This window comes from Ictidomys tridecemlineatus, unplaced genomic scaffold (genome assembly GCF_052094955.1).
Source record: "Ictidomys tridecemlineatus isolate mIctTri1 unplaced genomic scaffold, mIctTri1.hap1 Scaffold_187, whole genome shotgun sequence".
Taxonomy (NCBI): domain Eukaryota; kingdom Metazoa; phylum Chordata; class Mammalia; order Rodentia; family Sciuridae; genus Ictidomys; species Ictidomys tridecemlineatus.
Window position 1 is genome coordinate 195,035 of NW_027521609.1, and position 27,858 is coordinate 222,892.

At 48.8% G+C, this 27,858-nt stretch overlaps 1 long non-coding RNA gene across 4 annotated transcripts; it reads right to left on the reverse strand.

The window, feature by feature from the left end:
- Positions 1 to 691: 691 nt before the first annotated feature.
- LOC144372910 (uncharacterized) lies at positions 692 to 26,337 on the reverse strand. Of its 4 annotated transcripts, XR_013432730.1 has the most exons (6): positions 11,310 to 17,208; positions 10,656 to 10,763; positions 4,665 to 4,775; positions 4,145 to 4,209; positions 3,781 to 3,891; positions 1,161 to 2,144 (listed from the first exon to the last, which is right to left on the reverse strand). It is a non-coding gene; the product is annotated as an uncharacterized LOC144372910 (long non-coding RNA). The 4 variants fall into 4 exon arrangements; XR_013432731.1 differs by lacking the exons at positions 10,656 to 10,763; positions 11,310 to 17,208 and adding an exon at positions 26,160 to 26,337 and having other exon boundaries at positions 4,665 to 4,795; XR_013432732.1 differs by lacking the exons at positions 4,145 to 4,209; positions 4,665 to 4,775; positions 10,656 to 10,763; positions 11,310 to 17,208 and having other exon boundaries at positions 692 to 1,213; positions 2,071 to 2,144; positions 3,781 to 4,138.
- Positions 26,338 to 27,858: the final 1,521 nt, after the last annotated feature.

Here is a 27,858-nt window from a genome sequence, read left to right on the forward strand (position 1 = left end):
GGAATGACTAATTTCCCCCTTATCCTGGCTGCCATGCCAATGAACAGAACTTGTTCCTATAAATTGACAAAAATAAAGTTTTCCTTGAAACAGGCAGCCACCTTTGGAGGCACTCAACCTGGGCTGGAAAAGTGTGTGGGCTGTGCTCACATCCTGTGTAACTTATGGGGAATTTTCTGTTAGTATTCTGTCTACAGGATGTAGCCCTGGGTGGCCTTGAGCTGATTACCTGGAATGCCTGATGAATAAATAGTCCCCAAATAGCACTGTGTGGCCTTTGACAGGTTTTAAAACTTTCTTAATTGTTGAGGCATCAAAAAATAAGAACTTACCTAAAAAGAGCCAAGGGAACTGATTATAAAGAAAAATAACAATACTGGAGGTACAGAGACCATTCTCAGGCCAACTGCTTTCCAGGTCCCATCCAGCTCTAGGTTTAAAGAGCTCAGTAAATGTTCACTTCTGTCATACCATGTGATCTTGGTCCTATATTCCACTTTGTAAGAGTATGGTTATGCCCATTTTGATCTCATTTCTTCTTCATCCCTGTCTCCCTTTGAAGGTTCTTAGCATGTGTTCAAAGATTTCTTAATGGAATTCCAAGTCCCCCAGTGAGACAGGAGAATCACAGTGGCTTTTATCTGCCAGCATGGCACTTCCAGAGACTTACAGAAGAGACAAATAACACCAATGAAGAGAAACACAAATGGCATCATGTTTATTTCAAGATGTGTGTTCAGATATATGCACATGGCCCTTTCCCTGACACAATTTACATACATACACACAGAATCATACAATTACGTAAATTCACAAGTAAGCAGGGCAGTGGACGGAGGGAGGATTCAGCACCTTCTCATCACCACCACCCCACATCATGATCTTGACCCACTAGGTGCTGCAAACCCTCTGGATTTGCTATTGGGGGAAAATGACTACTTTTATGCAGGTGAATAGATGAACAATGGGGACTCGGTGGAAGCCTGTAGCAGTGAGATGCTACATCAGTCCCTGAGCATCCTTCCTCAGTCAGATCCTAGAACCAAGGCTTTACATCCAACAGGGATGCTGGAGGAAAGCATTCACACTGGGCAGGTAAAACACCGCCTGAGACCTGGCTGATAGAACTGTAAAGGAGCCAGTGCTTGGGGAGTCTCACCTTGCCTAGAGACTCAGCAGCCTTTGAGTAGCACCACCAGCACACGCTCGCCATCTGCTGGGCATGAAGGGGAAGTTCCATCAGACTCTGGTCCTGCTGGTGGCACAGCTTGCCCAGCAGGGCAGGATTCAGCCCTCTCTGTTCCTGCACACTTTGTGTTCCCAAAGTGCCTGCCTACCTGTCTGCTTGTTAGCCCAGGAATAAGGTGGCACAGCTTTCGAGTGGTCAAAGGAGGACTTTCCAAACATGCTCAGCTCAATCCTAAGCACATGCAGATCTTGTTTATTGAAAAGCAGATTCTTAATCCATGTGCTTGCTGTGTGAGGTGGGGCACAGATTTTGCTTGTTGAACAAGCTCCCAGCAATGCTGATGCTGCTGGTCTGTGGACCATATTTTGAGTCGCAAGACTTTTAGCTCCTTGTTGGAACCCCAGTGACTCAACATGCCTATCACTACTCGGTGACCTGTCAAAGCTTAGCTTTCTTGCTGCTGGGAAGCCTTTTGTTCTACTTCCAGTTGAAACTGAGAACAGCTGGCAATAATGAAATAACTACCACTTAGATACCAGTAATATGCACCTGTCTCAGAGCTAAACACTCAGACATTGTCTAATTCAATCTTTCCCCAAAGTTTCCTTTTATAAAGTAAGTGTTCCTATCCCCATTACATAGATAAGAAAATTGAGATCCAAAAAAGGTATGTCACATGGCCAGTAACTGGCAGATCTCATGTCCAAACTGAGGTCTGAGCTCCTCTGATTCCAAAGCCTGTGCCTAACCAGCCAGTCCCCAGCCTCCCATCAGAGAGCTTGGTGACTTTGTCTTGATCCAGTTCTGCTTGTTATATGAGGGTCTTTCCACCAACCCTCCCTCTTCAGCCTTAATTGTCCCACTTCCTGCTGTACCCTCACCCTGAGCTTGCTCGGTTGTAGTCCACTGGCTGGCAGAAGTAGTTACAGTCATCCAGAAGCAAGGTGGCCATGAACTGGAAGGGAAAGGGAAAAAGCAAATTATCGAGTCATAAGGCCACTCCACCATGAGATCAGACACCAGGGCCCATGAGGCTGATTCTGGATTTGGTCATGTTCCCCACAGCACTGTCCCCCTCCAACCCCTAGTGATACTGGGTTAGATTTTGCTAACCCATACTATTCCCTGAAGTGGATAGATCAGAGACAGCATTTGCACACATCTCATTAGTCTCTATTTTTTTTTATGTGAGTAAACCATAGACCACAGATATGACTCCCCACATGTGAGATACTAAGTTAGGCAGTGAAGGGCCAGGGTGAACCCAAGGCCATCCACACATGTGCCCTGCCTCCAAGGAGCTCAGAGCCCCACAAAGAATGGAGGAAATAATCCTAATCTTTAAGGTTGTTACTACAGAAAGGCAGAGGGTGTTCTGGAAGTCAGCAGAGATGCAAGAGTGAAGAGGCCTTTGGCAAATGGAGGGGAAGGAGAGATGGTTTTATGGTGGTGCTTGGCCTTGGGTCCTAACCCTGTGTGCTGGTGAGAGGATCAGTGGGAGGATTCCTACCCAGAGGAAGCAACTACAGCGACTGAGGGAGAGTCGTGTGGTCTAGTGAAGGGCCTGAGAGTTGTGTTAAGGAGCTTAGATTTGATTACTTATTGACTCATTTGGTAGTGTTGTACTAATCACTTCTCCACACCATTCACAGGGACAAAACAAGGCAGATAAAAAATCCCCTGCCTCCAGGCTTTAAATTCTGGTCTTACAGGCAAAGGCAGCTCCTAAGTGCTTTAAGAAGGAAGTTGATAAGGGTGTGGCAGTGTTTGAAGTATGGGGGTGGGGGGCAGCAGAATATACTGTCATCACAATTGACAAGTTTCCCAGGACAAGTCTCCTGTCTGGCAAGTTATTTCTCACTTAATACCAGACATTCGGCTGGGCCTGCCTTTACAAACAGGAGTAGGACCCAGCCCTTTCCTTTGATGGACTTGCCATTGGGGAGGAGACAAACATGCCAGCCAGGCTCTCAGGGTGGGAGAAGAAGCACTGATCTGTGGTGTTGTGAATTTGTGTGGTGTAAATACTGCCGGGGATGACTTCAAGCTATTTAGCAAGACATCCCTGAACATGGACTTGGGAAGAGACCCACCAACCAGCGCTCCGCAGCTGGTGGAGTGGGCTCCAGCGGCCTGCTGCTGAGGTTAGAGGCCTGTAGCAAGAGTGTGGAAACCCAGCAGGAAGCTAATAGCCAGGCCTGGGAGAGAGAGGAAAGGCTTGCAGAGAGGAGACCACTGACCTGAGTTTAAAGGCTGTGTGGGCATTTGTCAGGAGGCCAGGGGAGAAGGGCAGCCGGGGTTGAAAGACTGGTAGAAAGACAGTGATGAGCCCAGCTCTGGGGGCCTGACCACACCCCTGTATGAGGAGGGAGGCCGGTGAGGACCTCTGCTCCTCTATTTAAGAAAATGGAGGACAGAAGTTGGTAACAGGGATGGAGAAGTCAAAGACCAACAGAATCCCAGCCCCTGCCTATGTCCCCGCCTAGGCTTTGGAACTTTTTGTGTCAGAAGCTCATGGCTTTATTTATCCTTTGGGCTCCCCAAGGAGTAACAGATGCTGGAACTCTGCAGAAAGCGCTGATCAGGCTTACCTCATAAAACATATACCTTGAAAGAAGCACCAGGCCCAAGTTGTAGGCAGTAAAGGGTTCTGTCAGCTCCAGAGAGTCCCATCAGGATGTGGAGCAGGAGCCCACCATCACCTGAAGGAGGCAGAGAACAACAAAGAGGGTGACAGGGAGCAGCCTGGGCACCAGGAACCAGGAATTTGTTTGTGAATCTCAAGAAGCAAAGGGGAGAGGTCACAGGCAGACTGGCCACCCACCTGCCCCGAGCCCTCCCATCAGCCAGCTCCAAGGCCCATTCATCCCCACCTCTTGTTTCCCAAGCATCTGACATTAAGGCTGTGGCAGGTGAGAAAAATGAAACCTTTCATTACACGATACCATCTCCTACCTCCACGACCTAAAGCCCAGGTATTTTTATTCCAGAGCTTTCCAGGGTACTGTCATTGTGAACACCTGTAAGTAGAAGCAAAATCTGGGTCTTGTCCAAAACCACCACCCCTTCTACTTACTATTACCCACTGAGGGCCTGTAGAACCTGGTTCCTCAGTCTCCCCAGCCTGACCACCAGCCTCAGGGTCACCCCTCCATTCTTGCCTTCAAATGTTGACTATGACCACCCACCATTCACCACTGGGGAGACCCCATGGGCCACACTGGTATCACACCTCACACCCTTCCCTCCTTTACTTGGAATTTCTGGCCCCCGGCTGTGACCTCTGAATTGCAGGGCCCAAGGGACAGAGATGAAGATACTGTGCATCAAGCCACAGACCGAGGGCACGAAGGTCTCCTAGTTTCCCTTTTCCTCTTCTCTCTTGCTCTGTGGGTCCAGATCTTTCTGAGCATCCCTGGCTTCTCCCACCTCTCACTGAGCCCAGCCACACCCAGCCCTTCAGAGCCTAACTTACTCCTGAGGCTCCTCCCGGGCTCCTCGGGGTCTCCTCTGGTCAGTGACTGAAGCTGCTCTGGCTTCTCGGGGTCTTGCAGGCTGTTGCCGTCTGAGTGAAGAGTCCTCTGGGCTCCAGGGTACAGAGCTGACCTAAGGGCAGCCTCACTTGCCAGAAGCTCTCTACTCCTGTGCTCTGACCTGCTGTCAGCCCCAGCCCCTACACACACACACACAAACACACACACACACACACACACACACACACACACACACACACACACACATGCACAACCACACACATCCATGTCCATTCCCTGGCTGGGCACTCTGCCCTTCTCACAGCCCAAGGGAGAAAGAGAATAAAAGGCACTCAGGAGTGGGAGGTAGCCACTAATAGGGCAAGGGATGATGGCGGCAGCTCTCAAGAGGGGACAGGAGGAACTCAGGTGGTCAGTACTATGGGGAGGTGACCTCAGAACACATGGCCTCACACTCCTCCCTCTTACCAAAGACACTTCTATCCGAGGAACACTATGCACTGGGACGTCACCTGCATCCCCAGGTTTGGCCACCCCCTATCACCTAAAGTTTAAGTCTTCCTCCTTTTTCTGTCACCCTTTTCCATATGGTGAAGTGTTATCACCTTTCTGAGCCTTCTGAGTCCTCTACAAGCCCCCTCCCCACCGCACTCTCCACTCGTTGATGGTCTAAAGGAGTACTGGGGTGACTGGAAACCCCAGGAGCAACCCTCTCCCTCCCCGCTCCCTCCACCAAATTGCACCACTGAGAAATGATTAAAATGATTTGTCCAAATAGCCTCTCTCAGGTAACACCCTTCCCTGGCTTTATAAGAGATGAGGGAAAGAAACCATTTTAGAAGCCAGACTGCTGAATAAAGGAGTCCCAGCAGCCCCCACGTGAAATCGGACTCCACAATAATTCAAGGGCAGCTCCTAGAACCAGCTTCTTTAGAATACAGTGCCTTGTTTTCACCTTCTTTTAAATTTTTTTCTCAGTTGTAGATGGACACGATACCTTTGTTTTGTTTATTTATTTTTAGTAGATGGACACAATACCTTTATTTTAGTTATTTATTTTTTATTTGGTGCTGAGGATGGACCCCAGAGCCTCACACATGTTAGGCAAGTGCTGTACCACTGAGCTACAACCCCAGCCCCTTGGTTTCCCCTTCTGACATGATGGCACCCTGTGGTCCTGCTAAGACTTATAAAGTCATTTGTATGTAAGCCCCAGATCACAAGCTCAGAGTCAGAAGGATTAAGAGACTGGAAAACTCAGCAGAGATAATGGTTGTGTGCAAGCACACCTGGTCACACCTGTAAGCTATATGTGTGTGCCTATACACGTGCTGAGACAGACCTCACTCCAACTGCCCTTGACAGTGTCAGGGAAGATTCCCAGCCAGGATCAGGCAGAAGACAAGGCCTTCCTTGTGAACTCCTCTCCCAATATGTCTGTCCTGTTTCCTAGAGTATCAAGCCAAATCTATTCCAATGGGGCTTCCGGGTTATCCATGCTCCAGGCAGACCCTCCTCATCCAAGATCCACACGCCATTTACTACTCCCATCATCCTGGTCTCCTCTCTCCCGGCCCAGCACACCCTCATATACCCATTCCTGCATCCCTGATATTCCTAGCTTCTTCCTTCACTTCCTGCTCAAACAGAAGTCCCACTTCTGACACCAAGTCTCCCTCTCCTCCTTTCCTCTTCGCCCTCCATGGTGTGCACTGTCTGTTACCACCGACTTCAGCCTGAGAGTTTGGTCTTGCAAAGCAAATTGCAAGTCCTTTCAGGTAATGATAGCTTGCCACCTGGACAGACAGGTGGAACCACAGGAACCTTCTAGCATGACTAGAAGGAGGTTGGGGAGGTGTGAACTGTCCAGCTCCAGGTTCTGGCTGTGGCCCCTGCCAGCTCTCAGGGGCCACTAACAACAACCTTGACATGCATGTGGCCCCTTAGGATTCTTATAAGAGACCCTGGGAAGTCCCTGCAATGCCATTTTGTCCGTAAGAAGCAGGTCAGAGAACAGGACCGGGAACTTTAGGTGAAACCCACAGCAGTTCAGGGTTCTCTGCTCCAGCCCAGCCTGGGAAACTCTTAGGAAGAAAGCATTCGCTGACCACCCTCTCATCCAGCAGACACCCTCTGGACTTACAGATCATATAGACTAGGAAGGAGTTTGCTATAAACATCCCACAACCATAAATTAAGATTGGACCTGGATGCCTCCAGAGTTCGTCTTCCCCAGCAAAACAGCAAAAGGCACAGAAGCCGCCCCACCCCGTCCTTGCCCAACCAACCACATTCACAGAACTCACTGCAGCACAAATCCCTGGCCATCTGCTGAGTGAACAAGCCCCCTGTAGGGTCCTGAAGTTAAATAGGATACCTACCGGAGGGCCAGGAATTATATGTGCAAAAACTGGTACTGCAAGGAATCACACACTTCCACACCCATAACAACAGCCAGTGTTGATTACATCATCACCCTGTGTCATACATGATTCTAAACCCACATACACACTAGTGTATTTTATGCTCACAACAACCCTGCAAGGTAGGTACTATTGACACTCCCTTCTACTAATGAAGAAACCGAGGTACAGAAAGGGTAAGTAGCTTGTTCAGTATCACGCAGCTAATAAGTAAGGGCCAGGGTTCAAACTGAGGCAGTCTGGTTCCAGAGCCCATATGCTTAACAAGGATAGTACCCACTGAACTCTCTCTTCAATCTCTTGACATCATAATTTGTTTTATTTGGATTTAAAGAATCAAAGGGCAGTTCGATGCACATGAAAAGGAAGTCCCAATTTACCAGATCAAAGTAAAAATATTCTTGCTGGTTCTTACTACAATGTTATAAAGTAGCAATAAAAATCCTTCCTTCCTTCTGCCCACCCCCCCAGCTCCTCCCTCTCTCCCTCTTTCTTTCCTGACGTCCATCCATTCACCTAGAACAGAGAGGGGTTTTCAGACCCTTGGGATCGAGCAGTTCTTATGTAGGGAATGAGAGGCCTAGAAAATTGGCCAGTACCCAGCCCCATAGGAACTTTAAACAAAGTCCCTACTCTCCATTGGATTTTAGAAGAGCATCGCTACTCTGTAAACAATGTTGAAAACAGCCACTCTTGATAATGAAAATGAGCTGGGCGGTATCTGGCTCGCATTGATAAGTGCCAACAAGGAGGAAAGTAGTCCTCACCAGGCCCTTCTCTTTCTCCACCCAGGAGTGCCACCAGGGCACCACCCTCTGCCCCCACAGATCCTCTTGATCAGAACCCAGGGAAGTGTCTATCAAAATCAGGAAGGGCTGTGCCTCTCAGGGTTAAAGGTGCAGCCTCTATGGTCTCATAATTTTCAGGTATTGATCTCATCTTTAACTTCACTATATTCTTCACTCAATGTATTCCTCTCACATAATTTAGTTCTTCCTTTGTTTCATTATTATTGTTGTAAGCTGCATCAAAATATTTAGAAAGGGACATGTGGGTAGCTGTCAAAATAAATAAACACGTAGCTCTACAAGTATATTTTGAGCACCTACTAAATTTTGCTGTGGATCAAGTGGCTTATCCAGAGCCAAACCAGTAAGAGGGGTGAGGTCAGGTCATGTACAGACACCAGCTCCTCCAACAGCCCCCAGTACCCAGCTCTCTTGTGAATAGTCTGCTGAACGGTTCTGCTCATTTCATAAAAGTCCCTTAAGCAAATTTCCAATCACAACTCTGGACAGCTATTTCCCAGACTGAGGAAGTTACCCCTGAGTAGAATCTTCCAGAAGACCAGAGGAGGAGAACTGTGTGTGTGTGTATGTGTGTGCACGCATGCGCGCGCGTGTGTGTGCGCATTTATGTTTGCAACAAAATTTTCTTCAAATAACTATGCTTATTTCTCTCTATGTACCTTGATCAGTTCCAATCCCCCAGCTGTACCCTCTTCTCTCCATTTCTTGATGGTGATGTCTTTCTTTAGAAATCAGTGAAAATGGGCAATAGAGCTAGAACCTGAGGGTCCTGGAGGGTCCTGCTGGGAAGCAGGGGAGTGGAGGTCTGGCGCTGTGGGAAAAGGAAAGGGTGCTCCTTGGGTGCCAGGGTGGGAGCCACCCACTGTGGGGTCCCGGGAAGGGTGTTTCAGGATGCAAGAAGCAAGCCTGATCTCCTCTCTGCCCCGATGCAGCCCCAGTCTGCCAGTCAGCCGCTTTCTCCCTGGACCGCAGTAAACCTGGCAGATTGCACATCATCACAGGCCTCCTTCACCAGGTGCGGGGAGGAAGCAGCCTCAGACTTTAGTGGGTCACAATCCGCGAGCAGAAAGCTCATCTTGGGTCTGTTCCTGTTTTGCCCCTAGATGCTCCCAGCTCTTGATGCAGCGTGGGGAAGGTGCAGGGAGCAGGCTGCGGGCACCCTCCCCCCCCACCCAGTTAGCCAAGATGAGAGAGTGACTGTAAGGACTGCAGATAAGTGCCTCCCCCAGCATCCCAGCCAGCCTCACAGATGCCACAGTGGTCTTTGTGTGAGGTGGGCTATTACTAACCAGGATAACTAAATCATTCATTTCATTAGCAACAGAGTTTTGCAGATAATTGTGCAAGAGGCAATTATCAGTCATGCACATTCCAGGAAGGAGTGTGATTGGCTGATTTTCAACAGAGCTGCCAGGGGAAATATGAGACATGGCTGAAACCACCGTGGGGCTCTCACCCCAAGATGAGCTGCTCTTCAAAGCTTGTGGCTTTATGGCTTTGAGCTGAGAGAGGAAGAGTGACAGACAGGAAAGCTGAGAGATGCAGAGAGAGAGAGAGAGAGAGAGAGAGGGAGAGAGAGGAGATCAGGCTTGCTTCTGGCACAAACGTTCCCAGGTGACCTTGATATTTCTTTCCTGTCTAGAAGAATAACCAACAACCAAAACCCATCATCCTTCATCTCTGCCCCTGTGGCTTTCACAGGCCTGCCTTAGCCATCTTCCTAAAACACTGATTTGATGAGGGAATGGAAAAACATGTTAATTGTCTGTAGGCTTCAAGTGCAGCACAGAACAGTGCCCAAATTCTCCTTGATTACATCAACATATAATGGGATAAATAAAATGCAGTATATTCGTACACTGGAAGACTACTCAGTCATTAAAAAGGAATGAAGAGCTGATACATGCTACCATGTGGATGAACTTGGAAAATACTCTGCTAAATGAAAGAAGTCAACCACAAAAATCACATATTATATGATTCCATTTATACAAAGTGTCCAGAATGAACAGATCTAAAGAGACAGAAAGTAGATTAGTGGTTGCCAGGAACTGGAGGGAAGAAGAAGGGAGGAAATTGGGTGTGACTGCTAGTGGGCATGAGGTTTGTTTTTGAAGTGATGAAGATGTTCTAGTATTGGTTAGTGATGATGGTCACATCAATCCGAATATACAAAAAGCCACTGAATTACATACTATAAAAGATGATCTTTATGGTTTATGAATTAAAAATGTCTTCTCTGAACCCAAGGCACAGGGCACGGTGAGGGCTGCACTTAGCAGAGCAGGGAGAGCTCTCTGTTCCTGGGCACAGGCTCGCAGCACTGTCCCCAAAATAGGACTCAACAGACCCCAATGAAGCTCAAGTCTCGGGGTCCCTTCCAGAGGATTGTGGAGCCAGTCAGCACACAAAACTAGCACTTATTGCAAGTTGGAAGGAGAGAGAAAGCACTCATTCTCTCTAACACTCCTCCCATGCGTTGGATAATCAGATTAGCTCAGAATCCTGAATGGCCCTTCTCCCCAGGCCTGTCCTCAATCACTCATGAGTGAAGGTCCTGGGGCTCTCAGTGTATTGCCACACAGACTGGCAAGTTTCCCCTAAGGGCTGGGCCAAGAAAATGCCCAATGAGATGTTTCTTTATTATTTGAACTCACTCCCACATCTCCAAATCCTGTCACTGTCTGATAAATCACTTGTCCAAAACGAATATTTTCTTAAGCATAGATTCCATGCTTACCTGTAAATTTCACAGTATTATATAAATGCTATTGGAGCATCTCTGAAACCACAACTATGATTATCCTCAAGGCACGTTGGATGCAATTCCAGGAACTGTTGGTCTGTGCTGCAGGGAACAGACATTTACAGAGGGATGAAGCATACATTGGTGGCTCTGGTGAATAGGATAATGTGGACTGGTGTGTGTGGTTTTAGATAAATGTGCTAAATGATTGGTTCTCGTTCCTCACAGCCACCCCTCGAGTGCCTCTCTGGCTCCGTTGCTCCATCTGAAGAGTGAGGGAAAATACTCTCTGGCAGAATTCTCTAGAACATGACTCACTTCTTCCATCACTGAAACTTTACCGTTGAGAAATGTTCTGATTATTATGATTTTCTTCTGCCTATTTATTTTATTTATTCTTATTTTATTTGGCTGTTTATTGAACTGAATTGGGAACAGAAGGAAAACTACCAATAAAGTCACTTTATCAATTTTGAGTATTTCTAAAGACCAATCTGGGGAAGAAAGGAGTTCAGCATCAAGAACAAAGTTTGGGGTCGTCTGTGGACTTGGGTCCCTACAACCCTGGCTGGTGGGACAGGAGCAGGCCCATGGTGTGAAGGGAGCATGGGTCAGAAGGACTTGGCCCCAGGTTTGTCACTCATGTACCCAGCAGTCCTGGGGAGATCCTGTTCAGGGCCTCCGTTCTCTACCGATGAAAGGAAGTATCTAGAACAGGTGACCTGCTCTAGGCTCCAGGCTGTCTTGCATCAGGGAAGCATTTGTTGACTCCACACCTACCAACCAAGAGGACAAAGTTTGAGAGCACTGAGTGGCTGTCCTCTCGTGTGTCACCTGTATGTAGAGGCAGCAGCAGGCTTACTGCTGAGATCTGTTGGGTACGTACAGAAGAGGTGTGAGGATCTCATCTTCACCGAGGTCCCAGTTGCTTTGGTGGATAACACTATCTACACATGTCTGAGGAGGGCAAGCTGGGTGGGGACATGGGTGCATGTGGCCCAGGGATGCTGGGGGCTTAGTCAGGTTGCCTAGGACAACCCAGAAAACCCAGGTTCACAGAGGACCTCTGCCAGGGCTATAGGGCGAGTAGCATCACAGGGTCCTTCTGAGCTGTATGGCCATCTTCTTCCAATGGTCAAGCCAGGGCTGCTTAGCACCAGAACTTTCTCTCCCTCCCTAAAAGTACCCATTAAAATGCAATCCTCTGTGTCCTCCTCCCCCAGCCTCCCACCATTCTGCTTTCTGCTCTATGAGCTTGATGACTCCAGGTACTTCACCTAGCTGGAACCACATGGTGCTTACCCTTTAATACCTGGCTTATTTAACTTAGCAAATATCCTCAAAGTCCATCCATGTTGTATAGAGTGTCAGTATGTCCCTTCTTTTTAAGACTGAAAAATATTCCATTGTATGTACACACACACACACACACACACACACACACACACACACACACACACCATGTACACAACACTTTCTTAATCCTTTCATCTATTGATGGATATTCGGTTGATTCCATATCTTCACTAATATGAATAAAGCTGCAAAGGACATAGGAGTGGACATCTCTCTTTGTCATCATTTCCTTTGGCTATTACCCAAAATTGGATTGTTGGATCATATGATAGTTCTGGCTTTAATCTTTTGAAGAGACTCCATAGTGTTCTCCATGATAGTTGTACCAATTTGCATTCCCACCAACAGAACCCAAGGGTTACCTTCTGTGTCCACTCCAATTTTTGTTAGTTTCTGTCTTTGATGATGGTCATTCTCGTAGATGGAAGGTGACAACTCATGTGGTTTTGATTTGCAGATCTCTGATGATTAGTGATGTTGACTGTTTTGTTGTTGTAGTTCATTGATCTCTTGGCTACTGTAAGTCTTCTTTTGAGAAATATCTAATAAGGTTCTGTGCTCATTTTTTAATCAGATTATGTTTTCTTACTATTGAGTTGTTCAATTCCTTTTATATTTTAGATACTAATCCATTATTAAACGTCCGCTTTAGAAATATTTTCCTTTATTTTTCAGGTTGTCTCTTTCACTCTGTTGGTTGCTTTTTTTAAATTTTGTTTTATTGTTTATTTATTTATTTTTTTCTGTGCAGAATTTTTTTTAGTTTGATGCAATCCCATTGGATCTGTAGATCACTTTGGGTGATGGAGACATTTTTCACAGTATTATTACTTCCAATGACACAGGACACTTTCCCATTTGTGTTTTATAATAATTTTCAGTATACAGATCCTTCACTTCCTTGGTTAAATTTATTCCTAAGTATTTTATTTACTCAGGTCTTCTCCCTTTTATTCTTGGGCTAGGTAAAGGTTCATCTACTTCCTTTATCTTTTCAAACAACCAAATCTTAGCTTCATTGTTCTTTCCCATTGTTTTCTACTTTTTTCAATGATCTCTTTTCTGATATTTATTATTTCCTTCCCTTGGCTAACTTAGGGCTGGGTTTTTCTCTTTTTCCTTGTTTCTGTAGGTGTATGATTAAGTTGCTTGTTAGTGATGCTTTTGTTGCATCTCATAAGTTTTGGTGTGTTCTGTTTTTATTTTCTTTGTCTTAAAATGTCATTTTTTATTCCCCTTTTGATTTCCCTTTTTAAATTATTTACTTATTTTTTTTTTGGATGTGCAGTGCTTAGAATCAAACCTGGTCCTCACTAGGCAAGCACCACCCCTGATCCACACCCCCAGACCTCCTTTTGATTTCTTCTTTGCCCCACTGGTAGTCCAGAAGGACATCTTTTGATTTCCACGTTTGTGGACTTTAACTTTTCTGCCATTATTGACTTCTAGTTTCATTCCAATGTGGTTGGGAAAAATACTTGATAGGATTTCAATCTTCCTAAATGGGTTAAGAATTGTTTTGTGGTCTCATATATGATCTATCCTGGAGAATGTTCTGTGTGCACTAGAAAAGAATATGTGTTCTGCTGTGGTTGAATAGAACGCTCTGAGTTTGCTAGGTCCATTTGATCTATAATGTTAACTCCATGCTTTCTTTATTGATTTTCTGTCTGGATATTCTATCCATTATTGAAACTGGAGAGTTGAAGTCTCCTATTATTATTGCATTGCTATCTATCTCTTTCTTCTATTCTGCTAATATATTCTTTATATATTTAGTGACTCCAATGTTGGGCACATATATTTATGACTTTATCATTCTATAATGACTTTTTTTTTCTCTTGCAACAGTTTTTGTCTTAAAATCTGTTTTCTCTGATGTAAGTGCACTCACTTCTGTTCTCTTTTGGTTACTATTTCGTGGAATATCCTTTTCCATTTCTTCACTTTCAGCCAGTTGTGTATCCTCAAGACTGAAGTGAGTCTCTTGTAGGAATCATACTGTTGGATCCTGTTTTTTAAATATCCACTCAGCCCTTCTGTCAAACTTCTGAGGCTAGATCAGTAGGAACTGTCCAGCACTGAGACTGACTGGGGCTCTCCTTCACCCCCATGCAGGGCACCTCTCTCCATAGTGAATGGCACAAGCTATGGAGAGGTTACAAGGATAATGTGAATCCACCTTCCCTTCCTCTCTAATGTGTCTCTTCCTATCCAGGCCTTGTAATCCCTCACCTGGATTCTTAGCTCTTGTGAAGGAATTTCTGTGTCTGGATGGTTGTTCAAATTCAAGTTTCAGTGATGGAAAGAGTGCTGCAAAGTCATCATCACCATCTTGCTGAGACCATTCCTTGTTGCCTGGCATGATCACCCACATGATCCCACTACCTAGAACCACACATACTTGGTAGACACTCCAGTAAAGCTTGCTGATTGAATGAATCCAGGTGATGACTCTATTTATTGTCTTACCTTGGATTTGTACTGGGTCATGCTGCTGGGCGTTCAGCAAGCTTAGCTGGGAGCAGCCAATGCCTTTCCCTCTATGGCCACTAGGGGGTCAGATGTGTCATGTGTTCAGACAACACCAGTTGGTTTGGCGCCGCCTATAAAGTCACCTTGGGTGTCTGGGCAGAACAGAATACTAAATGGCTCTGTCAGGATCCGTCTACCTCACAGGTCACCATAGAGGTACGAGGTGCAGAAAGGGCATAAAATGCAAGTCCTGTATGCTCATGCTGAGTGCGAAGGGTGAAACTAGAGTGGGCTCCCTTTCTCTGTTGCCCCTATAGTGGGGATCCCAAGTCATGTCACCTTTGGGGAAGATAGTCTTGGGATCTGCTTCCTCCATTTCACTCCCCAAAGTGAAAGAGGCAAGGATTCCTTACTAGAAAATTGCCAAAAAGTAGCAACAGGCCTGAGCAGTGGAACAGAAGGAAAAGGACCCCTTTGGGGGCCCATGAGTGGGTAGGGGTCAGGATAGGCAGGGCCAGGGCCAAGCTGAGCTTGTGTGTGAATCCTTGTCCCATCTCAGCTGATCCTCCAGGCACCTCTGGGAGGTGAGAATCATTAGTCCAAATTTTCACATCAGGAAACTGAGGGTCAGACTGGTTAGGAAACTAGTCCAGAGTCTCACAGCTGACATGGGACCAAGCCAGGCCTCCAGCACAGGGTAGGCTGGTTTCACAGTTTCTGCCCTGCTCCCCGTAGGTCTGCCAATCAAGAGGAGACCAAGGCTTTGGAAATGAGCAAACTCTGGTGGTCTGGGGGAAGGTAGTGGAACCCCCAGGGGAGATCCTGGTTCACTGCTAAACATCCCTCAAATCTCATGTAATTCTCATAGACAGTCAGCAGAGGTGGGCAACTTAATCAAGGAAATAAGGAAAGTCAAGGAAACAGGAGTGGTCAGGTAAAGTGCACTGCCCAGGGCTGACCACTCATAAGCAATAAAATCTAGTGACTTTTTTTACTGGGGGTCAAGCAATGGAGGAGAACACATGCCATCCATCTCCTGAGTCCCAGGGGCACTAGACATGCTCAGGACTTCTCTGTTTCTTACTCTGGTTCCTCCTGTGTATGGTGGGAGGCAGTCACCTCCACTACCCTTCACCCGGTCTTCAAGATGCCAATTAGCCTGCTCCACTCAGGCCTCGAATGAAAAGGTTAGAGACATAAAGAAAACCAAACTGTGGGCCTAAAAAAAAGAAGGGTGTAAATTCTGAGTTTTTTTTTTTCAAGGATTTTGATAGAACATAAGGGCTTTTTGGTGGTGGGGTTTTTTTTGTTTGTTTGTTTTGTTTTGTTTTTTGCAGTGGGGAGGCGCAGGGTACCGGGGATTGAACTCAGGGGCACTTGACCACTAAACCACATCCCCAGCCCTATTTTGTATTTTTAAAAATTTTTTAAAATTTTTTTAATATTTATTTTTTAGTTGTAGTTGGGCATAATATCTTTATTTTATTTATTTATTTTTATGTGGTGCTGAGCACTGAACCCAGGGCCTCACACATTCTAGGTGAGTGCTCTATCACTGAGCCACAACCCCAGCCCCCCTATTTTGTATTTTATTTAAAGACAGGGTCTCACTGTGTTGCTTAGCACCTCACTTTTGCTGAGTCTGGCTTTGAACTCATGATCCTCAGCCTCCTGAGCTTCTGGGATTACAGGAGTGCAGCACTGCACCCGGTGAACAATGAGTTTTCATAGAACAAATGCTAAGTATTTTCCTTTTTTCTTCTTTCCTCCTCAACCCCTACTCATTTTGATTCCAGGAAACAAACAGAATCAGCCGAGCGCTGGCCCCATGCTAGGCAGGGGTGAGGCCAGGGGTGGGGAAGCTGGGCCCCTGGATGGGAAGAGCAGCAGCACACAGGTTAGGTGAGAGTGAGGGTCATGCTGGGACACGTTCTTTCCACTTGGTAGCTATGAGTGACCTCAATATTGGGACGAGGCTGTCTGAGGAAAAGTCTCCCATGTCCACCATGGGCTCCTGGTCGGAGAAAGTGACAGGGCACCTGGAGCCACAGAGTCCTCACTTTCTTAGGGCCAGGTTTATGTTTCCAGGTGATGAGATGGCGATGGGGCTCCATCTCCCTGTGCCAGTTCCCTTCCTGTGGGCTCACATGGGGAAGGGACAGGTGGCAAGGGACCGTGTCCTCCTGCCCCATTAACTGACAAGCATCTCTCCTGGATAAGAAAACATGGATTTCTTTATCTGAAGCACATGCTCGGACCCCTGCCTGCTCAAGCCAGCACCATTGCTTCTCCTACTGCACCTGCAAGAAAGCTTTCTTCAGCTGATTCTCCTTCTCTAAGGCTCTCAGAGGTCTCCAAGAGTCCTCCTGATCACAGAGGTCAGCAGCCCCCAGCCCTATTCTCCCTAATTAACTGGAAAAGGGAAGATCAGGTCATTACGGATCAGATGGTCAGGAGCACACAGGTATCCCACTTCTCGGATCCGGGTCTTGCTCCTGAGACAGAGGTTACTGCATTTTAAGGATGGGTTTTCATTTTAAACTTTAACACAAAATTTTCCTTTGTGTAATGGCTCAGATGGGAGGTGTCTCCCAAAAGTTGCTGACACGTAGTGGGTGCCCCCGACACAGCAGCGCTCAGGAACCTCCACAGGTGCAGGCTGTTGTTGCTCCCAAGTGTGATGATCTGTGATCCTCCTTCTCTTGCCAGAGGATTCTCTGACCCTGACAGAGGCAGCGCCAGCCCCTGATGTGGGGAAGAGGGGAAAAGAATGCAGATGGGAACAGGGTAGAGCCATCAGGGTGACCCCTTGAAGGCCCTTCAGCATATGAAATCAGTAGCCAATTAGAAAACTAAGCTTCAGGTGGCTTCTGATGGGGCTGGACACAGATGATAGGTACTCTGCTTCCTGTGTGTTATGGCTTGGGTGTGAGGGGTCCCCCAAAGGCTCCCAGGCGAGGCAGTGTGAGAGGGTTCAGAGGGAAATTACGGGGTTGTGAGAGCCTTAACCCAGTCAGTGTGTTAATCCCCTGGTGGGATTCACCGAGTGGGAACTAGAGGCAGGCGGGGGTGTCTAGAGGAGGTGGAAATTGGAGGGCGTGGCTTTGGTATATATTTGTATCTGGAGAGTGGAGACCTTGCTCTCTCTGCTTCCTGGTCATCATGGGAGCTGCCTTCCTCTGCCCTACTCTTGTGCCTTGGTGGTCAACCTCGCCTGGAGCCCCGAATGGAATGGAACCTGGTGTCTATGGACTGAGACCTCTATAACGGTGAGCCTCCAAGTAAACTTTTCCTCCTCTACAATTGTTCTGGTCAGGATCTTTTAGTCACAGCAGGAAAAAAAAAACTGACTAAAACACTTTGTGACCCGAAGCTCCAGACCACTACCACCAGAACTCTGTCTACCCCAGAGGTCATGGAGGGCAAGAGCACCAGGCCTGATACCATGAGAGGGGTTCCAGACAGGGGAAGGGAGCTCACAGCAGAACCTGGGCATCTTCCCAGGGGCTCTGTGGATGGTGCCCCTGGTGCTGGGCATCAGCTGCCTCAGCAGGCGGCCCTGGGGCTGTGCTGTGGAGAGCCAGGGCTGAGAGGTGGATGTTGTTCCTCCAAGGGCTCCTGTGTTGAAAACTCAGACCCCAGGTGACAGTATTGAGAGGGGTCTGGTGGGAGGTCCAGGGTCAAAAGTGATTAAGGGATCTCCCATGGAATTCTGATTACTTTGTTTTTCCCCCATTGATTCTTTTTAATTATACATGACAATAGAATCCACTTTGACATGATTATAAAAGCATGGGATATATCTTGTTCTAATTCCAAACCCAGTACCTCTTCTTTTCCTTCCCTCTCTCCACCCCTGGCTCCCTTCCCTATATTGATCTTTCTGCCATTTACCCATAGTTTGTTTTTAATTAATTTCTTATGGATGTACTCACTGTCTGATTAGAACTTGTGAGAGGATTGTTATAAAATCTGAGCATGACCCCCATCCTACCTCTGTCTGGCTCGTTTTGAGATGTGATCCTCCCCTGCTCCCACCCCACATATGCTCCCATGGCCTGCCAAGGGGACTTCACCAGAGTCTGCTTTGTGCTGCTTGGACTTTCAACTCTAAAACTGTGGACTTAGTAAACCTCTCTTCTTTATAAAATTATCCTTCCTCAGGTATTTTATTCTGGCAATGAAAAGCTGACCAATACAACCAAATTCTAGAGGTGAAACTTATTTGCCTGGCCCAGAGTGTACCTGGGATGCATGGAGTTTTGATGAAGCATACAAGCTCTACACTTCTTCACCCCAAAGTCAGAGAGAAAGAGGTCCAACCAATCTCCAGACCTAAGCAAACCATTTCTCCTAAGGAGCCTCATCTATAGCAATAGGAAATGCCCATGGGTGACCTGCTCAAGTGATTCTATGACATTTAGCACTGGTATGTAAGTTGTCCACAAAATGACCCCAACTATGATAGGCTACTTTGGAAGTCTGAAACTCATCAACACTTGACAAGCACACTTTGAATGTATCCAAGGAGAGAATGGCAGGTTCCTTGAGTCATGAAAACTTAAGTGAGTCTCATCCTCAGGGATTTCTTAGAGTGGCCATTGTGTGAGCTCACCCAACGTCTTGTTCTCTCTCCTCCCTGCCTCAGGTGCATAACCCTCCTCACCCTAGAATGTTCAGGTGGGAGGAGGCCTTGTTTAATTCCCTCATATCCCATGCACACCCAGACAGGGCAGGGGCCACGCTCAAGTTCACACAGGACTCAGAGGCGGAGAAGAGACGGGAGCATAATCCTGCTCTCCCCAGACACACTCTTCTGACCTGTCAATTCCCATCTTTCCTTTTCTGTCTCCCTTTACTGCCACCTCTACCTCCTGACCTCCACTGAAGTGGTCTTTCCTCTTCCTTCCAAAAAGCATGAGAACGGAAGGACATAAAGAAGCAGACAAATAAAAAGATGGGGAGAGGAATCAAATTAACATTTTATATGATAAAATGTGCCATTCCACATCAGAGCAAATCCCTAAAAGATGGAAAATGTATTGCCTTTGTGTTCTGCATGAAATGATTGAGGGCGCTGTGGAAGGAAGAGTGAAGACGTTCCAGACCCTCCGCCACTGTTTGTCTCCTGCATCACATGTGTGTGCAGATATATACTCATGAAGCACGAGGCTGGGGGAAGTCAATTGACCTATGTCTTCCCCAGAGAGAGACCTTCAGAGTATCACTCATGGAAGCAAAGGACTTATAACTGTTGCAGGAAGGTATAAGCCCAGCCTCCAGGGTCACATAATAAAACTCCATTATAAACAGATTTTAGGAAGACAAAGCCCAGAGAAGTGAAGACACTTGCCTAAAGCCATCAGAGGAAGTTAGTTCCAAATCCTAGGATAGAAATCTGCTCTCCATGTACTGTCCAATGGAGTGATTAGTACAGTTTAGGTATGATTTTTCCCGTGTTTTCCACTGGTGGGCACCAAAATCTTTAAAATAAAATGAAAACAGAATGGAAAAGACAGAGTAGAATAGAATAGAATAGAATAGAATGAGGTAGATGAAATTAGAAGGCAGGATAAGTGTTATTTCCCAAAGCATGTGTTTCACATGTATGCCCATGTGGGCACATGGACACACATGTATATTCACTCACATGTACACAGGTGTGTGCCCTCTGCGTCAATGGATCTGCATCACAAAACATTTGAAGGCTACTAGTTTAGCCTGGAGGTAAAGTATATAGTCCTGGTTCTCAGTAAACTTTTGGACAATTGATTTTACCTTTCTGAAATTTGGCTTTCTATAAATTGAGGATAGTGATAGAGTCTATCTAACAAGATGCAGGAAGTGGACAGACACAATCCATGTAAGGTGTGAATCCAGTTCAGGACACCATGACATTGTGACACTGTAAATGCCAACTATTAAATACACACAGGCTGGTGTAGATGTGCATGTGGGCATAGACATGGGATGTCCAGGTAGGTGTGAACATAGGGGTAGGTGTAGGGAATGTATCTACACATGCATATAAAGGATCCAAAATCCAAGGGAAATAAAAGACCCCAGCAGTCGGCCCCCATAAAGACGCCAGCTATGTGGGAGGAATCAGTGATACTAAAAGAGACACCTGTCCACGAGTAGGGTACACACCTGAAACCCATCATTCCACCATCCGTGTTCAAGTGCTGCCTGGTGCCTGCTTATATAAGCGTGTTTAAAGGGTTGGTTCCCTCCACAGGAGAATGGGCAGTTTGGGGGTCACCTGATCAAGAAGGGGAGAAGGGGAGATCCTGAAGATGAATCTCGCCTCCTTACTTACTCTGCAGGGCTTAGGGGTCACTGTCTTCCTCCATTAGCTGCTTTCTCCCAGGACAGCTGGAGAAACGAGGGACTGGGGAATTTGCTGCCTCGGGAGACCCGCAAGGGGGAGAGCTGAAGGGCAAGGATGCTGCTGCTGTCGCTGCTCCGTGGTATTTATCTATTTTCTGTTCGCGAGTAAATTCTCAGCCCCCTGAGGAAGGATGGAGTTGGGGGAAGGATGCAGAGCTTGGAATCTTTTGCATCCAGGGACGTGAGTGGGATTTTATATTTAGCGGATGACTCACCTCCAAGCTCATTAGTCACTGCCTCCCAGCTCCATTCTGGCAGGCGGGATGCTGGGGAGCTTAGTGGGGTGAGATCAGACAGGATGTTGGGAGAAAGAGTGAGAGAGCTCCGGGGGGAAGAGACTGGGAGACCCAAAGGAGAGGAAGGGAGATTAGGGCCCCAGAGCTGAAAGCACAGAGAAAGTCAGACTCAGCAGAGAAGTTCCAGGGCAGCAGGGGACACAGGCTCAGCATGGCCTCATGCACCCCGCCCCAGGGGAGGGAGAGAAGATGAGGGCAAGGCCCAGGACACCTGGATCGTTTCCAGCCCTCCAAGTGGTCATCTCTCGCTCTGCAGGATGTTCATGTGCTCAGGCCTCCTCTATGGGCTGCCCACGGCAGTGACTGTCTAGTGGACAGTCTAGCACAGTCTAGTGGCCAGAGCAGAGTGTCCCTAGGATGCATCTGGGTCAGAGGCTTAAACAGGGCAGATAAAGACAGCATTGTGAAGGATGCTCTGTGTCATGAGAGGGAAAGGAACCTGTGGGGTTTAGGGCCAAGGATCTCAGCATGGACTCGGGCCACTTGTGTCAGAAGACCTGGAGAATTCCAGCACCTTGAAGTGCTAGCCCCCATCCAGGCCCTGTTCCACCTGACTTCCTCTGGGCGGGTCCAGAGACGCTGCCCTCATGGAGTGCAGGTGCTTCTCAGGCATATTCAGGGGCAAACCCCAGGTCTACTGCTGCATTGCAGCCTCCAGAGGCTCAACTTCTAGTGGACATGGGATGGGAGCAAGCTGATGGGCTTCTCTGAGCCTCAGTTTACCATGAGAAATGTGAGGTGCCCACTTGAAAAGGATTGTTTAGATTTTTTCAATAAAGGAAAGGAATATAAAGTTAGCTTATTGTGTTTTTTTTTTCTCCAGAAGAAATCTACATACTTCTTCATAGAACGGGGTCAGGCCACGGGAGAGAAAAAACAAACCCGATCAGATCCCCAGCTTCAGCAATGGCAGGTGTTGTCCTGAAGCAGACTCCCTTTCTCACTACGGCCCTCATGGTAGGTATCTCACTGCCAAGGACAGGAGACAGAGGCTGAGCTGTATCCATGGCTGGGCAGCCATCACTAACTGTCAGGACTCGAATTCAGGCCCAGAGCCCACATGTGACAGCCCTTCCAACCATCACTTCCCTCTGTACTAGATTCCTCCAGGTCACTTAACAGACCTACCAGGCCCTTGCAAATATACTCAGGTATCAGCTTTGCCCTCAGGCCAGCCCCCTCTTCGTTCTCCCTTCTATCCATCATGCCCCTAATTTTGAAAAGGCTCCTTTAGGTTCTCCCTGGACTTTTGGCCCATTTCCTTTAATTCCTGGAGCTTTGTAAAGCTTTATAAAGTTTCTTCCTGACATTCATGGCTTTCCTGGACTCTGGGCTCCTGAGAGCCAGGGTTGTGACTTTTCACTTTTCTGCATTTGTCATAACTTAAAGATCTGTACCCAGAGAAATAGCCCTCATTGACAGGTAGACCAGCCAAGCATCGAGCGTTCTGGAAGGGCCCTAGCTAGAGCTACACAGCCCACCTCAAGTCTTTGCTGCCTTCTGCTGTCTGTAGAGGTGATTGGTGCTCCTCGTCTGCCAGGGGCAGCTGCTGGCAGGAAACGAGGGCTCACCCCTCAACACAAAGCAACAACATCCTTACTTACCCCAAACCTAGCAATGCAAGGAAACATGATTAACCCGGTTACCAGACAGGTGCTGGCCGTCCAAGTGGCTGAGGCACGACAGTGGCCTGGCATGCGGCCATCCTCCTACCTGCAAATGATAACCTTGCCCCTCGTGTTTTTAATGGTGTCCGCACCCATTGTGTCCTCACAATGGTACCCCAAGAAGCGGAGCAATCTGCCCCCCTTGGTAGGGAAGGTGCACAAACAGGGAGGGTGGCTGACCCAAGGTCACACAGCAAGTTGGTAGTTCAACAGGATTCAAACTTGGGCCCAGGACCTGTCCTCAGCTCCACCACTGGGAGTAAAGATGACCCGCAGCTCTCAGGCCCCCGCTGGGAATGGGCAGAGGGGAAGCTAGGCTGGTCTCCTTCCCCGGAGCCTGCCTGTCTGGCTCACGTCTCAAACATCCAGGCGATGGGTGCCTGTCCTGGCACTGTGCCCTGGCAACCTCACACACCTCTCTGTGCCTGATGTTGGGTGGTCTGAGCACAGCCAGAGGCAGGGGGTACAAAAAGCCACCTCATCCCCAGCCTGCACGGAGGTGGGGTGGGTCCACTGAGGTTTTTTTTCCTTTTTAATAATGTTATTATATTTTTATGCCTTTATTTTATTTATTTTTAGGTGGTGCTGAGGCTGGAACCTGGGGAGCGCTCCCCCAGGAGCCCCAGCCCAGCCCCTCCACTGATTTTTAAGATCAGTGCTGACTCCCTGCCACGGGGGAGAGACCTGGTGGGGAGCGGAGCTTGGGGGAGTCGGGCAGCAGAGCAGGAAGCAGCCCACACGGTCTGCCAAGGAGCCCCATCAGGACCCAGGGGAACCTTGGCCACGCTGGAGGGGAAGGGCACTAGACTTCAGTGTCCACAGAGCAGGAGATCAGGGGCAAACGCTGTGGCAGTCCTGAATCACCCCCACCTCAGGAATGACGGCCCAGGGACCCCTGTTTGGGGGAGAGCTAAATGACAGGGGCCAAGGAAGCCTGTCACAGGTGGTGTGTCAAGACCCACCCTGGGGCCTCCACTCAGCCTGCTGCAGCCTGCTCTCTGCCCCTGCCCCCTCTACCTGTTCCCCCCTCTCTTCCCAGCTCCCTCACACACTTGCCAGGCCAGCTCCATCCTGGGCTTTCAGAGTTCCATGTCACTCAGCTCCTATGTCACCCAGGTCCCCGAACTGGGATGAATTTTCCAATTCACATGCCACCTGCTCAGTGATGCCTTCTCTCATCTCTCCAGCCAGAAGTCAGCCCTCTCCTGGTGTGATACTGCCACCTCTCCTAAGGACATGCCACATAGCCTGAGGACCAGGTAGACATTGAAGGACTGCTCTCCTAACATGGTATTTCAGTTTTTTCTTCCCCTGCACAAGGTTTGGTATATAATAAGTGTTCAATAAATATCTGTTGAATGACACACAAAATATTATCTACATATCATTGTCCTCTTCTCCTCATATCATGATAAACATTAATCCTTCTTCCAGACTTTCAAACAAGTCAGACATTAGGTAGAACTTCCCAACCTGAGCTCAAGGTTGTAAAAGTAAGGAAACTAAGCTATATCCAAGCAAAACATTCTCACTTGGGTTATCTCAACCAATTTCCAAGTCATCCCTAGAAGATAAGACTTATCATCTCCTGTCATTGATGAGCCAAGTTGTAACCCAGGGAAAATGGTGCAACTTGACCAAAGTCCCTGTGGGGAAGTAGAGGAGCTGGAACTCGAACCCAGAACTGTTTGATGCCAGAATCTGGAATCTTCCTGATGGGCTGGGAGGCTTCTCAGATGTGAGGTTCTGGAAAGTGTCACCAAGGCAAGGTGGGGACCTCTCCCTCTTCCTCTTTATGATGGTTTTTAAGGAGGAAAAAAGACTTCCTTCCATGTAACTTAGGTCAGAGTGGGCTTGAAGGCACAATGGGTGACATGATCTCACAGACTTACCCTCTTTTATGACTCATATTTTAAGACTTTGAATCAAGTGATGGTCCCCGGGTAATGCACCCTAACAGTGAAACTGACCAAGCAGAGCATTCCTGTGGGATTCTTAAATCAGAGGTACGTGGAGTCCAAGACCGTGTGTGGGTGCTCTGGCAGGTAGAATAAAGCCACAGTTCTCTAAAGAGGTAGGTGGTGGTACACAGGAGGAAGACTCTAGTTGGTGCATAAGGAAGAAAATTCTAGAAGTGACTGACAGGGAAAGGGAGTTTGCAAGGAGTCTCTTGGAGCTGAGCAGAGCAGGGAGTGGTCCTGGGTAGTCACTGGGGGCTCTTCAGCTGTTCCCAATGTGCCCCTCAGTCTTGGCAGCAGCATCACAAGAGAAATAGAAGAGCTGCATCCCAGGGACTGGCATCCACCATCACTGGCACGTGCTCTCCTGGGGCCTGACCTGATGCCTTGTGCCTACTGCAGAGGGCACAGAACCTGACTGGTAGGTGACAGAATCAGAGGTACTTGTCCCTTGGAAAAGGGCCAAAGAGAAGCAGGTGGCCTCTTCCTGGTGATGGAGAGGAAATCTCCAGGCCCTGGAGAGGTGACCAGAGGCCTTGGCTCTGGGCGGAGCCAACTCCCTCCAGACAAGGACCATGTTGGATCAGCCTGGACCAAAAGGATTTCCCTGAGGGCTTCAGAGACCCCCATGAAACTTCCTCCCCTTGGTCCCACTTTTCTCTGGTGCCTCTGCCCATCCCTGCCAGCACCTGGCCCCTCCTCTGAAGACTTGCTGGGAGACGCTGGGGAGACCAGACCTCTGGTCGTGGAGCCTCCAAGTGCCCCTGGTCTCTGACAGCCTCCAACCTGGCCTGGCCCCAATCACCAACCCTTATGCCACAGCGGGATCAGCAGTCTCGGAGTGTCCCAGTCTAGCCCTGCGAATGCTCACGGTGCAGCCACACACCACTTCCCAATGGAGCCCCAGAACGCCCCCAGCTTTCCGGACACTCAGGTCCAGGTGGATTCAGAGCCTCGGAATCACCACCACCCTCAAACCTGACCCAGCCCGCTGCCAAGGGTCTGCACGCCAAGCAGGGTGAAAGGACTTCCGGATGCCCCAAATCAGACCGCACCAACGGTCCCCAAGCCGAACCGGCCACCGCTCCTCCCCACCCAGCCCGGGCCAGCTGCCCAGAACCAAGCTCCGCGCGACAGGCCTCAGGCCATGAATCCAGCGCGGGGGCGTGGGGACCGGGGCAAGCCGAGCCCTGCCCGGGAGCCCCTCTGCTCCACGCTCCCAAGGGCCGAGCGGGGGTTGCACTGCAGCGGGCGCCCAGCCCCCGCGAGTAGGGCGGGCCCAGGTGCCATCCGCGGCGGACGGCGGAGACCCTCGAGGCTGGACCAGAACAGTGCGCAGGCTGGAACCGCACTCACCATAGCCCGCGGGCTCGGCTCCGGCCCGGCTTGGGCTCGCGGCTCGCGGCTTCCAGCTGGCGGCTCCGGCTGGTGGCTCCGGCTCCGACTCCGGCTCTGGCTCCCAGCGCGCTGCGCAGCTCGGACGGCACGGCTAGTTGGTCCCAGCCACGCGCCTAGCTCCTTGAGGGCGAGTGCGCGGCTCTGGCACCCACTCCCAGGAAGGCGGGGCCCGCCGCGGGCCAATGGCGGGGCGCGGGAGCCCGGCCCGGGCGGCGCAGCCAATCACACGCGGAGGCCGGACTGCCCCTCCCGCCCCCCGCGAGCCCCTTAAACCTTGGCACGCCGGGAGCTCGAGGCCAGGGCTGCCTGGGGACCTAGGAGGGGCCGGCGCGGGCTCCAGCCTTGGGCTTCGGGGTGCAGAGTCCAGACCCGCCGAGACTGGCTTTGAGGGCAGGAGGAGTCGGGGAGAGGCTGTGTGGTGTCCGGTGCCGGGCGCAGGAGTCTTGGCGACCTTTGTCTCCTGCCTGGCGCCTGCACTGGAGTATGACCCAGGGCTCTGCAGCTGCGTGTGTGTGTGTGTGTGTGTGTGTGTGTGTGTGTGTGTGTGTGAGAGAGAGAGAGAGAGAGAGAGAGAGAGAGAGAGAGAGAAGGGGGGGAAGGGATGGATTCTGCATGCCTGTGTAGACAGACTCTTGCTAAATTATTAAAGCTGGCCATGAACTTGTGATGCTTCTGCCTCAGCCTCTTCAGGTGTGTACCATCAGGCCTTGTTGAAAAACTGCTAGCTTTTTTTTTTTTTTTTTTTTTTTTTTTTAGTACTGAGGATTAAACTCAGGGGCACTCAACCGCCGGGCCCCATCCCCAGCCGTATTTTATATTTTATTTAGAGACAGGGTCTCACTGAGTGGCTTAGTGCCTTGCTTTTGCTGAGGTTGGCTTTGAACTCAATCCTCCTGCCTCAGCCTCCCATGATACTGGGATTATTGGCGTGTACCCCTGTGCCTGGCCAAACTTATATCTCACTTTTTCTATATAGCAGGAAGAGAATGTAGAATGTTGGCAATTTTGAGGGCATATAAGTGATTATTTGGGTAATGAATAGTTACAGAATTGTGTGTGTGTGTGTGTGTGTGTGTGTGTGTGTGTGTGTGTATGTACATGTGCTGGGGATGGAACCCAGTAGGTCTGACCACTGGGCTACATCCTCTTTAGAATCTGAATGAGCCCCAGGGACAAACACTATCTTGTAAGGGACATCTGTCCAGGGGCAGCGACCTCCAGCCTTCTTTCCTGAGATAGATAAGGGGATTTTAAGGTGGGGGTGGAGGAGGCCCCAATCCCTTTTGCAGCCTCCTCTTCGCATAGATCAGGGAAATCCCAGTGCTTGGGTGGGCAGAAGCCACCAGCTTTCTCCTAGGTCATGAGCCCGACACACCCCAAACCCCACAGTGTTTTGGAGGCACCTTCTCTGAGTCCAGCAAGCCCCAGAGGTAAGCCCTCCTGCAGGACTGCTTCTGTGACTCTTGCAGAAAGCCACGCCTCATCCTGGGGCGGATGTCACATCTGGGATGTGACCATGCCTGGGCCACCCTGGCCATCAGCTGCCCTGGGTGACAGGTGTGTGCTGTTGGTGGCTTCTTTTCCTTCTGTTTAGAAGCGGACCACAGCTGATATGACATCTGACACTAGAGCCCTGCGTCTTGCTGGTCTTGATTGA